This window comes from Notothenia rossii (genome assembly GCF_949606895.1).
Source record: "Notothenia rossii genome assembly, chromosome: 3".
NCBI classification, from domain to species: domain Eukaryota; kingdom Metazoa; phylum Chordata; class Actinopteri; order Perciformes; family Nototheniidae; genus Notothenia; species Notothenia rossii.
Window position 1 is genome coordinate 81,325,237 of NC_136901.1, and position 12,317 is coordinate 81,337,553.

Consider the following 12,317-nt stretch of genomic DNA (forward strand, 5'->3'; position numbering starts at 1 on the left):
CCTAAATGTCATGGAGAGCAATTATAATGTATCAGACAAAACTCATCATGATGACGCTTCAGTGTTTTAACCTTTAAGGTTGGAACATTTAATTGAAATTTACAATTTAGCAGCAATATGTGTTTGCTATGTTGCATCAAATCAAAATCATTGAAGATTGTGCAAAAAACATAGATAGATATAGATGGATAGATATACACTCTATCCCACATTTGACAATTATTTTGTTCCAGCATTGTGCTCTTTATTTTTTACTTTTGCCTTCCAACATGTTTTATTAATATTGATGATCTGGTAAATGTAATGGTGGAAATACAAGTGCTGAAGATTGTAAAGCAAAGATAAGCTTTGCAGTTTGAAATTATCTGCTAGTATAGAATACAAAAAAATGACTGAATCTGCGTAAATCTTGCAGCTTCACATGTGTGCAGACAAAAGACTGGCCCATTTCGGGAGTGGAGGCAGACAGATACCAATAGGGGCCTGGGGACTAGAAAATCGTTGGGCTTGGCTGGTACTCAGGGTGAATCAGGGCCAGTAGTACGATGTGTAGGCCCGATACAACTCAGGGGAAGGGGGGAAGGAGTGGCATGACTGGAATTAATTTCCCGTGATTGAGGCAATTGCCAAGGTTACTGCAGAGAATCAAACAGTGGAATGTCACAGGAAGTGTTGTTTCAGAGGCAGTGTATCCTTGGTCACAGCTCATACCAAGGAGATGCTAATGATGTCTCTATTTTGTATCTCTTTGAACAACTTTAAAAAAGCTTTCCCCATGAGGCAAACCTCTTTCTTAGGTAAGGACCATCATAGTCTTATTTTCAAAGGAGATCTTGCCACTTCAGCCTTTTGAAGTATTTCACAGTCAGTGGTGTTATAGTGAAAAGACATGAGCAAGGGAAATGAGACGTTTATATGTAACAAAACAATGCAGAAGCCAAATTCAAAATAATTTATCGTTTGCAAAAACATGTGATGCACCAAACTCAAGTGAGCAACAGCTGTGTTTTGCTAAATGAGATATTCTGGTCTCCATGCGGTGCATCAGTGTTGCAGTGCCACTATGGGTAATTACACATTGATCTAGGGTTGTAAGGACCTAAGGAATTGAGCGTAATAACCATAAACTGAAACCAGGCAACTCAAGTAATTTCATCCAAATGGAATTCAGATGGTTAACCTTGTGCAAACCAACTGAGAACCTTAAGTCAACTTTCACACATCTCCTGGGTGTTATCCAATGGGACACTTTAAAAGTTTTGAGAGCTGTATTTAGTGATTGGGAAACAATACAATCCTTATTGGAATTATGAGGTGAATTAAGGTGTATTAGGTACAGTGTTGAATAACCTTGTATAACTATAATTAAAAACATGTGAAAATATTATATATATAAAAGGTTTTGGTATGACACTATCGAGGTTGGTGAAATTTGTAGTAATGGATTGAATTATATCGAGAGGTGTTTCTTATATTCTTAAAAATGTACTTGTGTACGATGTAAAAAGTGTTTGCAAATAATGTTCCCTTATAAAATGTAGTGAAGTAGAAGTATAATCTAACAAGTAAGGGAAAAACGTATTAAGTATGTTAAATAGTTCTACTTGAGTACAGTAGGCCTACCTATTCATTGTAGTTAATTTCACCACTGTTTGTGAGCGTGGTGTACCACATTCGTAGCCATTATTTACTGCAATATACCTTCCGGCCACAAGGGGCAGCCATACATTAAGGCAGCAGTGAGCGCAATGTTGATAAGAAATTCGATGAAGAAGCGCATATTGACTTTAATCAAACTCACCTGTTGGAATAAGCTATCATTTTGTAAACTCACGGATTTATCACACTGATATACATTGGCTTTAACTTTAGCAGGAAAGTAATTATATGTGACAGTTCTAGATGATATTGTTGCATGACTTAACATTTTACTATTGTGGACAAAAAAAAGGTTCTGAATCGGCTTTTGGTAAAATATTTGTATAGATGCATTTGGTTAAAAGTTGCCAAAGCTGTTAAATGAATGTACAGCATCAGGGCTGTCATCGGCGGCGGAAGAAATGTTGACTTGGCAAGACTTGGAATCTGACAACTCCATGCACACAGAGACGGTGGGAGTTTGGAGGGGAGCTACATTGAAAGTGGTAATTGGTCAACTAATTTGTTCGAGCCAGGAAATCAGCAAGTAGATTGCACAGTTTATTCAATTAAGAAAAGCTGGTTTGGAGCTGTTCAGCAACCCCTGCAACCCAACGAAAATAACTGTATGACACTAACCTTGATAGAAAACATATTCATTTACTTGTGACCTGTAGTTTTGTGACACATCATTTAGTTAATTTGCATCAGGAAGTTGGCATTTACAATGTTTGACTTTACATTTCTGTCATTGTTCCAGAGCTGAATGACTTGATCCTGTCATTGCTTGCTTTGGAGTGCAACCCAATGTGATCGATGGAGTTTGAGCATTTTATGGATCAGTTTGCACTCTCAAAGTCAATGAAGAAACTCCTCTAAAGTAAGACCTTGCTCCATTAACTCTATGCAGTGTGATGTTTTGTTTATTGTGCATTATCCTAAGCTTGTGTAGTGGATGTTTATCGTGGCTGTTTTTTTATTTGGCTTGGTTGACCTGCTTGTGGATGGTTATTGAACATCATTTCTGCTACAGATTCATCTCTTTATGACATTGTTTTCATGAGTTCAGTTTGTCTTGTCACATGATCAGCCTGATGTTGTGGTTGGTGTTACTGTTCTCTGGCTATAAGTAGAGTGCTGAAGGGTAGCTGCAGTTATTGAGAAAGGCTATCATATCAAACTGTTATTATGCAACTTGAGACAAGTTAGGTGTGCATGCTCTTTATTTTCATTTTGGACATTTAGGCATGATTCTGTGTTCTATGTGGTATTCAGAAGTGTATATTGGCATTGATACTCGAGCTGCAATGATTAGTAAACACATTGGAAATGCTGTCAAATAATTTCCTGTTTCTCTGTTTTATATCATATTAAACAGAATATTTGGTTTTTGGACTGCAAAACACATTTAAAAGACATTTTAAAACATTTTCTGACAAGTGATTAATTAAGAAAATAATAGCCAGAATAATTTATAATGAAAATAATCATTATAATCATGACATTAACCTGAGCCCAGGGCTATATCATTTACACAGCACTCCTACCAGCCCAAAATATGTGGGCCTTTTCTGTTTTACTTTACACCTGTTTCACAAAGGCAACTATTAAACCTGTGAATAATCCATGTTCAGGGGATAACCCCACATATTCAAAGATGACACCTTACCGCAGCAGTGCCAGCAAACACTGAACTAAAGTCAGGGTTGGCCCACTGTAGGGATTTTTGCCAGAATGGAATCTTCCTCAGCCCCAGGCCAACAGCTCCCATAGCCCCGGGCAAAGTGCTGTGTAAAAAGGGATATTTATGTTTAATGAGCTGAATATTCTCTTAACTATTAAATAAATAGTTTAATCCATGAAATAGAGAAATGATAATATTCTTAAATCTCAAAAAGTGTTATGTTTGAACAACAGCCCAAAACTTTAACATATTCAGTTGATTATCACATTAGAAAGACAATAGAGAAAATCATTGAAGTGAAACCTGTCATTTTTCTTTATTTGTGTCAGTTTACCAATTGTAATGGATTAATTGAGTCTTTCAGCTCTTAAATCATTGCAGTCTTTCCTATATTGGATCTGCTCTATGCAAGTGAAAAAGTTGGTACTTACTTTATCAAAGGCCCATGTTGTCTAATGCACGAAACTCCTTACTGTGAGTTCTCTTGACCAGTGTGGGGTGGTGCCAATGTTCCATAAAGTGGAAAAGAGGATTGTTCTGCAGAAGAAGTTTGAGGAGCTTATATAACAATTTGATGCATTGGTCATACTGAGACTGCTAAAACGAACACCACAATTCTGTGAGAAAGATAGTGGCGATGGGGCAAGGATAAATGAAATGAAAGTGATAACTCTAATAATTTAAAGAAACTGAGTGAGTTATTTAAGGACATCTTATAATACATCTGCGGAGCACCTGCAGCCATTCTCCTCCTTGAGTTTGTTCAGTTTGCCAAGTTTAATTATCCAATCTTGACAAGTGTGTGCAATGTTCTGCAAAAACGACACATCTTTATTCTCCCTCTTGATAACAGTTTTCCTGTAGAGAGTTTTGTGTTAGCCAAAATGGATATCAAATGACCGATACACAGATAGGTTGGTAACTATCCTGGCCTGGAGTAAGCCAACTGAGGGTTGCCTTGCACATCCAGTGTCAGACTCACATAATTTATAAAATGATCGCTTCTTTTTTCCCTCACTTTCTGTGAAATTGAAATAACTTTTTAAAGACGTGTCCCGAACTGAGTCTACAGCTGTTGTCTGTTATCCTACTAGAAGCAAGTTGTCAGCAGCGCACTGGACTGAAGTCAGTTTGTTGTGTACATATTTTGATATGTTTATACATGACTTAGTGCAACACAGTGAGGGACAGCTGAGTTATGTCAGTTTATGTATGCTTGAGACAAATAAGAAAAGCAACAAAGAAGAAACAGTTTTTAGAGAAATAAGTTGCTGACAGCGAGTTTCATAATATTGTCCTGACAAAATGCTGTTTAGTATTACTAAACGGGAGGAAAACATACCATACCAGTCAGTTCTTTGGTTTTACTTATGGCTAATGATTTTAGCTAATTCATCTGACATTTTACGATCAATAGAATGATTGCACCCTCATTAGTGTTGATAGCTAAGTATTTTGTCACAGTTATTAGGCCTATACTACAGTACATAGAAAATGCAGGGTCTTACTTAAGGGGTTACACCAGTTAGGCCCTTCATGACAAAATAAACAGTGGACAGGTAATGACTTTGTAATGAGGTGTGGCTATGCATTGAGATTACTGTTAATCTGGTCCAAAGCAAATGAGTTGGGAGGTCCGACCTCGCTCGAGAGAATTACATTGCAGTAGAAGGGATTCAGGGATATTGAAAATATGCTTACGCTAGTCTTTTATTATGGAGAGGGAGTGCAAATTACCCTCCCTAAGAACTTAATTAGTTTGAGCAAACTTTACAGCGAAGAGAGATGCGATTTGGCACAGAGTGATCAGGAGAGCCCCAGGAGTTCTCAGATCTGCATATTTCTCTAATTGTGTCTCGTGCCTGCACAATACTGTACACTACAAAAACAGTTAGAGCACACTCGATATATGAATCTATTGTGTAATTTATTCTTTGAAATCGTCTTTAAAGAAGTTCACATTCACATCTCAGATCTAATCTAGCCGTTCTTGTGGCACACAGGCAATAGTGCATTTAAATTGAACCACAAATTAACAGTCACACTTATGGGAAGCAAATTGTAACTTGCAAAAATTCTGGCAGTGTTACAATGCATAATATCACTTGAAAGAGTGATGGCAGCACCTGACCACAAGTTTCAAATCTAATATACAGTATTAAGAACTTCAACAATTATCTGCAAGTAAAGGTGTGAACCTGATGTTTACATGGCATTTTCATCTAAGCATAACTAAATGAAATGGCATACATTGGCCTGTTCATTATATAAGGGATTATGATCTGATTATGATATTTTAGAAGAATCTATAATATGTGTTTAAAGTTGCTGGAACTGCTACCTCCGCGACCCGACCACGGATAAGCGGGAGAAGATGGATGGATGGAAGTTGTTGACTCATTTTATTATTTGGAGTATAATGATAAATAGTTATTTTTATAAATACATATAACAAATACACAATTTTAAAGATACTACTTTTGACGTCGCCTAAAGGAATTTACAACAAAAGCCAGGGCACTGCTTTAGGCCTTTTATTCACACCTTTTATTTACTGTGGAGAAAAAAAGGAACACCCATCAGCAGAGATTGTTTGGCCTTGAGACCATCAATTATGATACCATTGGAATCAACTGAAAACGAACATTTGGCAATGACTGTCCGCCCTTGGAGAGGTCGCTTCTGCCTCTGTCCCTGTCCCTGCAACATATCTTTTATGGCCGAGGTGTGTTCCATAGTGACAATTTGCCACGAGGTCTAAGTAATGCGATGTGGGCAGACAAAGGCGGCCTTTGCCCTTCCTGTTGCTTCCCACAAGGCAAAGAGAGGTTTCTGTCTTGTCAAGGTCAACCTCCCTTTCAAGCAGACAGCACTTCAAACTGCAGGGACTGCAGTCACCTCTGAGCCACCTACAGTAGGAGCCTCATGGAGAACCCGGCCCTCTCAATACTTGCAATTACTGCCGAGAACACCACACTGCTGTTGCATTGCAGGAGCTGAAAAGACAGCAGAGAAGTGTAAACAAAGAGGTGGTTTAGATGTTCCACTGACACATTGGGCCAATTACTCATGTCTGTGGTCTACAATTGGCTGTCTGGAAGAAGGAAAATGGGTCTGAAGTGAAACATCATTGAGGTCCAACAACATAAAATGTTATTTACGTTTTCCCTTCATACCATCAACAAAGAGTTGTTTGGAATTTTGAAGTGTGAAGGCCAATAATTACTTTTTTAGTTGATAAATTGTTGATATATCAGCCTGTGTAATTTATGAAACAGTAAAACACAAGTACTTTTTGAAGGTGACATTCTCTGTTCTCTGCTGCTGAGAAATGTAGATTGGCTTGCAATGTCTTGTCAGGTCACTCAATCTGGTAAACAGTGCCAATAAAGTCTGTTCAAAAACAATGTGGGCGCAGAGGGAACAATGCTTTTTTTTTGCCAGTTTTGTACATACTGTATCTTTGCTCGTCAACATCAAGCATAAGCCTTAGCAGAACTGCAGATAGTGAACAGAAGCCTTTTCCAAGTTTTGCAGTGTTTTCTTTCAAAGTAAATGGCAGACTTCCACCACACGACCGTTTTCTTTCCTGTAGACTAAAACCACTCAATTTATCTCAGAACAAAAACCAATTTATTGCCAAGTGCATGCAATTAATACATTTATACATAAGTGCCAAATGCATTTGGTAAAATGAGTGGGTAACCCTAACCCTTTTTACAGTGCGCTGATACAACTCTTATACGCATTACCATGCACTCCACTTTCTGTGTGCTCATGGTTTGCATGCAGCTGACGCACAGCTGCACCTTTATACAGACATGCATGTTAACATCAGTGTACAGGGTTAATGTAGGCATCAGTTACCAATTGTACCTGTGTCACAGAGGTCTACAACTTTGTTTTCTTGGAAGAATGCTTTAAAAAAAAAGCTGTACTTGTTGGGGGTGCTGTTGGCAGTTCTATCGCATATTCAAGCTGGGAGCGCTTGGAAAATGTGCTGGCTTTTCTCTGTTGATTGGACCGCAGCCTTTTGTTGGATGGCTGCAAAATAATATGATATTACTATATATGTAATGGAAATATAGATTATGTGATGACAGTTTATTTGGGAGCTGTCCTCAACTCCCACAAGCCTGGACGTTACCTTTACTCCCCTTTGATGATAATGTTGATTTTCCGCCACACAATTTGGTTGCTATTGAAGTGAAACAGTGCCACTTTGTATGCTGTCAATGATGACTAGTCAAATCAGCTTTTTCCCTTCCATTGAAAAGCAGTTAGTAGCTGCTCCAAAAAAACACCCTGTCTGCACATTGTGACACCTCTGTCTCAAAATACTGTATGTGTCTACAATAAAAAATGCCGCCCCTTTTCTTGGTTGAGGGGTTTGTATTAAAGCTCAACATATCCACAAATGCTATGTGGGATATTCAAGTGCAAATCTTCATCATCTTTGAAATATAATTTCATGTCAATACCATATAGTCACCAATAATGCCAATGCATGAAAACAACTAAGAAAGTAATCATTATTTCTTGAGGTTTTGAGACCATGTTTTATCAAATGAGCATTTGGTCGTTAGTAGAGATGCACCTTGGTGTGATCCCTTTCTAAGATGGTCTCTATAGCTTAAAAATAACAGAATATTTTGTTTATTTGTGATGATGCAGGTGTATGAATTTCACTAAACTCGATGCTTTGTACTGTTATAAACATGTTTTTTAATGTCGCTGTTTCATAAAAAGAGAATATGCATTCTGAATGTAATAATGTACTATCCTGCAAAGTGAAAGAAACAAGAGAAAGGTTGAGAAAGTTGGATAGAAAACTCATTACTGTTCTCCTTCACAGTTCCCTCCATACCTCCTGTGTTCTTGTGAATTAACTTTCAAGGCCAAAGAGTTTCGGCAAATATTTCATTTCCCAAGATGGCCATCACTCAAGCTATCACTTGAACAACTCAAATCTGTCTTTTGTGAAGGAATAAGGGGAAAAGATAGAGGGTATATAGCAAGTTGAAGATGACTGAGATTACTTGGTGGTCTTTTTTCAGTGTCAATATCTGAAGCCAGAAGTAGAAAAAGTTATTGGATTCCTCAAGATGCCTCTGTTATCCGTGGACAATACATATAAGAGATATCTCTTTACTATATTGAAAGACATTTTAATTGTAATTATCAACTATTAAAACTACACAGTTGCAAATCATTATAAATGCTTCACTTAAGCTAATTAGGATGAATTTGACTTATTTTAAGGATAAAAAGAAAACTGCTTGTGACATTGTGTTAAATGTTATTTTTTGAATACTTCAAAAGTATCTATTTTTAATGTATTGGGTCTTTCTCTGTTAGTTTGCCCGTTAATCATTTGATGGTTTGAGTAACATGGCAGTTACCCAGCAGCGATGTAAATTGGGCTTCAAAGACGAGGTTTATTTTTAAAATCAGAGAGCTTGCGGTTCTTATTCAGGTTGATTATGTCGACATACAAAGGCTTGACGGAGAGAATTAAAGAACAAGCGTCAGCGTGTGAAATCAATGCATTCCATTTCCTTTACACATTTTCGATTCTTTGTGCACAAAGGAAACATCTTGATGGGCCTCATCATGGCGCTTTGAAGAGTAATAGTCTGTTTTCATAAAGCATATCGTCAAACTGATAAGTGTCAGCATTTTCTCTGCTGAATTAGGTATGTTGACAACAAATGAGTAAAACATTTAAAATAGGAGGCCATTCAAACATTTATCATACCCGTCGGTAATTCCCCCTTCTCCCTCCACCTTGTTTGACTATTAACTGATTCTTTGTATATATATATGTTAGGGAGGACAACAACGTAGGTGTCTAAAGTGCATGTGTTCGTGAGGAGGGGGGGGGGTGATGTTGAGGACAAGGATCTAGAGGTCAACGTCTTACCGGGTGCTGCTTTCACCATGTCGAAACCAGAGGTAAAAGGTCGTATTACCCCCACCAGGATATGAAAAGAGAAAACAGTGCATTAGCCAGCTTTTCTTCCCCCATCTTACAGGGGCTGCTCCCACTGGTGCTGCTGCTTCTTTGTCCCCAGGGTCTCAACGGATCACAGGCCTTCGGGGTAGAAAGGACAGGGGGTTGTCATACTGCTTTCCAAAGGTCGGCGCCTTCGTCTGTCGGACCCCTAAGCCATCAATGGGAAACAACTGTTGCTCCGTTATCGCAATACAGGGATATTAAAGCTATTCATCTCGATGCCCTGCCACTGCTGAGACAGCTCGGAGGGGCTCTGATGCATGCTTAATACACTAATCACGCTCTCTAGAACCCCTCCTTGCTCCCCTAATCTCTTTCTGTCTCTGGGTCTCTCTTTCTCATAACTTTGATAACGCATGCCATGCAAACATAAATTGACATGGAGTACACTCAGAAAATACTGACATCCCCTGCAGAAATACATCACTGTGCGCTGTCTTCTGCTCGGAGCCGGCTGGCAGTGTGGTGCCTTCAGGGGACTTGTTTATTTTTCCAATGCAGACAGCTTACTTTTAGGGCTATTTCTATCTGAAGCCAAGGTCCCATTTTACACCTTCTTCTGGGTGTCCATTTGGTGCCAACATATCAACTTATTTGGGATAAGGATGTGCACGCTCGTGGGTGCTGGTACCCAGAATGATCCAACAGAGCTGCTGATGTCACAGATATGATATTATTATGTATGCCTGGATATTTTCAGAAGTGGTTATCATTTTTATTTGTTTTGCTTAGTTGTTGGTCATCAACATTTGATCAGTGTTATTTAATATTCAGTTTGCAGTAGTAACGGGAAAAAGAAAAGCATTCTCAGAGTTGAGCGGCAGGAACAAAGCAATGCTTAGCATTTTATTTGGAAAATGTTGATGAATTATCAACATTTGATCAGACTGATATCTGATATTAACAGATCACTTTAACTCAAGTTGTACATAAAAAAAATAGGTAAAACAATATGTATCATTATGTTTTTCAAAAGCATAATCTGAATGTTAGATTAGATTTCTCTTAAATGTGTTTAAATACATGCAAATTGATTTTGAAATGAGCAAATCAAATGGCTCTAATCTATAATTAATATATTAAAGACTTTATTGTGTAGGGTAGTATCGAAACACCTTCCAAACTCAATGCATGTTAACACACAAACACTCATGAGAGATAGTAATGGCATGAAGGCGCTATGAATAAAGGTACTTCCCTAAACATCTCTCAGTTGTATTCGATTGTACTGAAGCTCACTATGTAGCGAACTGTAGGTTGACTGATCAATTACTGTGGTAATGTTCATTTGAAGCTGTTCTCAGCCGCTGGTATGAATCAATAGCTTTTAATGACGATGTGGACTATGTATTCTCCGTTATTATTGTCAGTGATCTTTTTCGAACAAAGAATCTGACAAACTAATTCCTGTTCTATAGCAGAGTTTACTCCTGTAACTTATTTTCCAGCCATTTCAACACGTTTAATGTAGTCTAATTTGAAAACAATAGCAGGCCTTCTCTTTTGCTATTTCTAACTTGTCACTTTCTATCTTTATCTGTTGAACACTTTTCTATAGAATATTTGCAAATTATAAATGGCAGAACACTTAACACACAATCAGTTCCATTAAAATGTGTATTTTTGTTTCTTGTACTGTATTTTTAAAGCTTTATTCCATGGATATAAAATGTAATTGTCTTTGGTTCCCTCCCATACCACAAGCTTCAATGACCCTCTACCATCCACATTTCTTTTTTTTATTCTAACTGCGTATGTTTTCCGATATCAAAATGTGTGGCACCCATTTAGAGGAAATTGCTTTTTTGCTAAAAAGCCATTAAATCCTTGGGTCAAGGAAAATCACCCGGGAATACAAGTTTTAACAAAACATTTTATGTGGATAAGTTTTTGCTTTGCTAAACTTCAATGTTGACTGACTGTAGATGAATAGCTTTAGCCTGTCAGAACATCACTATCCAACAATTGTTTCTTGGCAGGATTTCATGTAAACTTCACAAAGGAGCTTTCCGTTTAATCCTCCATCCGGTGTGCTTAAAACCAAGGTTAGAAGAGGTTTTTTATTTACCATAACAAACTGCAAATTTCGTATTTGAATAGTTTTTCATTTTATTGTTTGTATGTGATCAACATGTACCCAATGTACCATTGTTAAAGGTTGATTTAAAGGAAATGTAAAAAAGTGACATTGTGATCTTGACGTGGATCCAATGTGCGCGGAGCACGCGGTTGTGCTTGTCTTGTTTCTATTTTTTAAATTGCAAAATCACTTTACAACTGAAAAATTAATATCTATATTACCAACAAAATAAACTTCAACTTGGCACTGTGGTCTTCTCCACACAGCTCTTCTTCTTCACCTCACTACTTGTTTTTTACCCTAGACCAATTAACTATAAGTCCTTCTGATGAATGAATACATGTTTAATTATTTTTCTTAGTGCCTGTGGCCACATAACGCAAACAAACACAGGCCTGCTCTAGTGAAAAGATCACTACAAATATATGCATAAAGGGTCCCTGTTAATAATGTTAATTTGTCATTATTAGTTGATGCATGTTGGTTTAATAAAAAAATCCTCTCAGAATGTTGGATCTAAAAGGCACAACGTGATTCTCCTCACATAGTTTTTATTTATTTATATAATATTTTCTCTATGATATTTATATAAAACCATTTTATTTGTCTGTCGGTATCATTTCAATTCAGTCACAGTGAGAAAAGATGGCGACAGATCAAGGCTAAAAGGTGATATGTACTCAATGAGTACGTCTATAGCTATCTTTAAGAGTTTTTCTTTGTGCAACGCAAGTGTCTTAGAACGCTAAGGATGCTACACACACTGTGAAGCCCCCTGAGACAAATGTGTAATTTGTGATATTGGGCTATTTAAATATAATTTGATTGATTTATAGTAGGGCTGAACGATTAATCGATTTGAAATCGAAATCGCGATTTGAAATGATGCGATTATCAAA

The 12,317-nt window shown here is 37.5% G+C and overlaps 1 long non-coding RNA gene across 1 annotated transcript; it reads left to right on the forward strand.

Moving 5' to 3' along the window:
- Positions 1 to 1,827: 1,827 nt before the first annotated feature.
- Positions 1,828 to 11,653, forward strand: LOC307032508. The gene is made up of 3 exons (XR_013806283.1): positions 1,828 to 2,144; positions 2,399 to 2,518; positions 9,358 to 11,653. It is a non-coding gene; the product is annotated as an uncharacterized lncRNA (long non-coding RNA).
- Positions 11,654 to 12,317: the final 664 nt, after the last annotated feature.